Source organism: Brassica napus, chromosome A1 (assembly GCF_020379485.1).
Source record: "Brassica napus cultivar Da-Ae chromosome A1, Da-Ae, whole genome shotgun sequence".
NCBI lineage: Eukaryota > Viridiplantae > Streptophyta > Magnoliopsida > Brassicales > Brassicaceae > Brassica > Brassica napus.
The window spans coordinates 21,651,212-21,656,223 of record NC_063434.1 but is presented as its reverse complement, the minus strand read 5'-3'; the positions used below and the strand labels follow the sequence as shown (position 1 = coordinate 21,656,223).

General features: G+C 30.6%; 1 long non-coding RNA gene across 2 annotated transcripts; it reads left to right on the top strand.

The window, feature by feature from the left end:
• Positions 1–1,540: 1,540 nt before the first annotated feature.
• Positions 1,541–3,473, top strand: LOC125576530. Of its 2 annotated transcripts, none has more exons than XR_007314942.1 (4): positions 1,541–2,059; positions 2,153–2,232; positions 2,374–2,786; positions 3,283–3,473. It is a non-coding gene; the product is annotated as an uncharacterized LOC125576530 (long non-coding RNA). The 2 variants fall into 2 exon arrangements; XR_007314941.1 differs by having other exon boundaries at positions 1,550–2,059; positions 2,374–2,751.
• Positions 3,474–5,012: the final 1,539 nt, after the last annotated feature.

Genomic DNA, 5,012 nt, shown 5'->3' with positions numbered 1-5,012 from the left:
CTGAGATTAATTCTGTTGATGTTATCTTTTCAAGTGGCGGTCTATTATATTTGAAGGGAAAGGAATGAGCGCCGGCATACTCAGGTAGCACTACAAGAAAACATTAATTTAGTGACTACAATTGCAACTATGGTTGGTAGTGGCAAATATGTGAAACTACCTTCTAATGGATTTGCAACTATTATGTTATTATGTGTAATGGGTTGTACCTTAGTTGCAATTTTTCGACTAAAACATGCAGTAGTAATACGGTTGCTAATTTGGGATTCATTTGTAACTCTCTTGTAACTAAATTATGTAGTCACACAAAATAGTAGTAAAAAAAGCAATATATGTTCAACTAAAACTTACATTCTTAATTTAATAGTTATAAATCAGTTACTTGTATAATTTAATTATCATAGTTGCAAAATAGTAGCTACATATTTATTATACGTTTGTGACTCTAATCAAAAGAATAGCATTTTTATTAGTATGTTTAATATTGTGGTTGCAAAATAGTAGTATGTGTATTCAATTTGTAACTGCGTTGCTACTACTGAATTATAGGAGTGGAAAATTAGTAGCAACAATTTTGGGACATTTTTTACTGTAGTAAAAAGAGTAACAATTCAGTGGCTAAATATTGGTATGAAAACATATCACACATGCCAGATATAGTAAAAAAATTAGTTGTAATGTCTGCTACATATATATGTATAAGTACAGTTATTTTTTGACTTATTTGCAACTTCTAAAAATTAATTTAGTCATAAATTAGTAGCAATTTTTGTCACTATTTTGCAACTACATATCATTAGAGAATACATTATTTTCTAATTTGTTTCAATAGTTGTCTAAAATACATTATTTTCACAATTTTTTTACTATGTATCATTAGAGAATAATGTAAGAAACCCATAAATGGGTATTTTTTATATAAATTTAAAACATTCACAAATATTTACAAACATGTATCATCTATTTGTATTACATTCATGTATAGTAATTTTGATTAGGTTTACATTTATCCAGTTAGATTGTTTTACAAAAATGATTCAAGTTATTTTATTTAAATAAAACCATTTCTTTTTACATATAAGTTTTAAAAATAAAAGAATGAAATTTAGAGTTAAGAATATCTTTAGCTACTAATTTGCAACGGGAAAACATATAGAAGTTACAAAATAGTCACAAATAGGAATTACTACTTTGCCACTGCAATCATATTTGCTTAAATAGTTATCCAAAATACATATCTTTTTAAAATTGTTTTACTATATTTCATTAGTAGGTAACAGAAGAAATCCAAAAATGATTATATTTTGTATAAATTTGTATCACTGGTAAAAGTTGGACATGCACATCTTCACAAAACCCATGCTACCCACTTGTAATACATTCAAATGCAATGATTTAGATTTGGGTTAAAGAAATCAATTAGATTATTGCACATTAATAATTTGATAAGTTCTCAGATTGATATATAACAAGTGTTTTCTCTTATATACTAGTTAAAAAAGCAAATAAATGATATTTAAGGTTTAGGGTATTGTTAGGGTTACTTGTTAGCCAATTATTTGAAACTGCAAAACATGAGGCGTTACAAATAAGTGGTAAATTTCATTGTAATTTTCTTTTACCATATGTCACTATTTTGCAACTATATGCCTTTAGATAGTTACGCTTTGGTCGCACAATTTGGCTCTAAGGTCCAAATTTTTTTTAATATAGCGCTCATTTTCTAGGGAATAGATTTTCGATACCCAAATCCTCTTTCTTCCTTTTAGACCTTTATGTTCTATCATTTTTTTCTTTTCTTCACACTCTGATCTCAGAATTTTCTCTTCACCGAATTTTGATTGTCTTCACACTCCAGTTTGCTAAATTCTTTAGATAATCACACTTCATACTCAGAATTATGTATAACATGAAAAGGTTGGTGTTTGGTGACAGTTGATCTTTGGTCTGAGATAATTAGATCGGAGGAAGAAGACGGAGATGGGTTCAGAGAAGTACCTCAGGTCGAGGTTTATCAGAGAAGGAAGAAGCTTGAGAAGCCTTCCGCAGCCGAAAATTTGTAATTTTGGGAAAAAAAAAACCTTTCTTTTGTTGTTGTTTTCAGCTCTGTAATCTAACAATGTTTTAATTTCGATGTGTGTCTGAGAAACAGAGTGTGGTCGGTGAAAGGGGCTCGAACTAGTGTTATCAATGGACCCAAGAGAGATAGCTGGACTCGTTCCTTTCCACCAGGTTATATTCTTAGCCTAACCCTATTTTTGTTCTTCTGTTTCTCATTTTTTTAGCACACCATGTGTTCGTTGAAATGTCAAGGAAGTGCCACCAATTTTTTAAATTTTAGTAGACTGATGAAAGGGTTGATAACTGTGGCAGAGGGAGGGAGAGTATAGCAGCGGGAGCTTATGTCAACAATCAGCCTCAGAAGAAGCCTGCACCACTCGGTAATGGGTTCTCTCCTTTTCTCCTTCATATTGTAGATTTGGGTTCTTCTAATTCTAGATGTTTAATAAAATAAAATTGTGTGGTCTCTTTGATTTGTGGATTTGTACGAAGGTAATGTCGTTCCTTCAGTCGGTGGAGTCTGGTGTTATTTGAGCTTGTAAGTGTCAAATGGTGAGCACTCACTTTATCTTAGCTCCTTGCCTGCGATCCATTTGATTATTAGGTCTTTCCTTTCCCATCCAATGATGCCCGGTCTAGTTCCAGAGAAGAATACCTGTAAACACACATATCCAGTTCATATTTGCAAAAGTGAGTCATGGTTTTGTCTTCAACCCTTCATTTTGGTGAGTTTAGTTGTGTGTTTAAAACATATCTCAATAGTTTGGCTGATTTCCACCACTTATGGTTACATCGTCATGATAATCCACTTCATTTTGGTTAACTTTTTATTGTGTTTGGTTTCTTTGTCTGCCTTAAAACTCTTACATTAACTTCATGATAATCTATTTGTTTTTGCCTTACCCTTACGACTAGTTAAAATGCTTGAATTTGTCAAGTTTAGTCTGTGTCTTACTTATGGTTTGTTTGCTTTCATAATGATATGTTCTAGCTTAAAGTACGACATCTCTTGGGATTACTACTTGCTTATTTGGCTCATAAGCCTTACAATTTGTTTCAGTGCTTGAATTTGACATGTTAAGTCTTTCTCTCACTTATGGTTTTCTTGTTTTAGTAATGACATCTTGAGCTTTGATTATGTTTGGTTCAACTTTTCATTTCTTTGCTTTCTATACATTCTTGCCTTACTTGTAACTTTGTTTTTATCTTTTCATTTTGTAGGTTTGGTCTTGATGGTTCCGGTTCGAAACTGGAACGAAAGATTTTAAAGTCGACTTCTTCTGCATTTATAGGAATTTAAAATATTTCAATTGTTGTATTTCTAACTTTTGACTTTCAGATTAAGTTCGAAGTTAATATATAAATTCTGATTCCAAAACGAATATTATAATAAATTTTTATTTCTAAATGAATATTTTTTTTAAACAAGAAATTCAAATTAATTTTTTTTAGTGGTCACTAAATTATGCAACTAATTTGTAAGCATACCAATAATGTGGCTGCTAAATAGTTGCAAACCACTGCAACTAATTTGTAACTAAAAATAAATATTGTAGTCACAAATTAGTTACTTAAATTAGCCACTAACTTATAAATGTTTTAAATTAGTCGCAAGTAAAAAGATACTAACTAGCAACTACTATTTACTAACTAATAGGAGACCAAAACCGTGGTCTCAAATTATTTTTGCAACTACGACATTAGTTACAAACGAGTTGCTAATATACCACTAACTATATAGTCTTACTTTAGTCGCTCTTTTGGGACTAATTTGCAACCAACATTATTTGCGACGAGCTATTTCTAACTGAATCAAGTAGTTGCAAAATAGTCATAATATCTATAGTTGCAACTATCTTCCAACTATTCTTGTAGTTACAAAATTGGTGTTTTCTTGTAGTGTAGCTCGCCCAGTGAAGCATCTTTCGAGACTTATTGACAAAAAAATCAGGTAAAGGATATTGTCTACAAGATATTATGAGAAGCTGAAACTAGCATGCAGGTCTACTTCAGCTCTGGTTTAGTGCTCACATGGGGTAGTGTCAAGAGTTCAATCTGTCTTTCTTCTATTCTTTTAGATGTACATAAATATTTTTTTTTATGATCAATAAATTTAAAATTTTATTAAAAAAAACCATACCTATAAGCTATATTCTTGAACAAAACATGAATTTTTTTCTCTCTTGAATTTCCCAAATGGTATCAAGAAATTTACCAAAACTTAAGTGTATGTAACGTTATTTTTGTGTTAACTGAAAGATAAAAATTATCCTTAATAATAATAGTTTATACATTATTATGAATACTACCAAAAAGTTACAGTTGAGTTATTGGGGTTTACTAGTGATTTATTAAAAATAAATAATAAACTCAGCTAGAAAATTTGTCACATATTATATTAGTTAGGAGTATTATTGGTTAATATTAAACTGAACAAATAAAAGTTGAAATTTGTGATGAAGTAGGTATTGGCTAAAAGAATGGAGTTTCGATGTTTTTATATGTTTGAAATGGACAATCAGATTTTTGTTGCCATTCAAATTTGAACCATAACTTGAGTTCATCATTAACGAATCCTGATTTGTGTTTCCATTTCCTTTATTGTATAAAGAATAATAACCAAAATAAATTTACAACAATTTATTTTCAAATTATAAAGAAAACTGGGATTCAAAGAAGCGACTAATGTGGAAGTTCTCTTAGTCCAGTGGTTTGACTAAAGGTTCATTAATACTTTTATATCAGGAGGTCTGGGGTTCAAACCCCAAAAAACGCAAATTATGCAGATTATTGAAGAAAAAAAGGGTTACAAGAAGTCTTCAGCATAGTGCAAAGATGTATCATCGAACATGGATTTCATAGGGCAGCTCGAGTGATGCAGTCAGATATGCATTCTCATATGATGGTAGAATTGTCGACTGTAGAAACGTCTATGTAATATTTTTCATCGT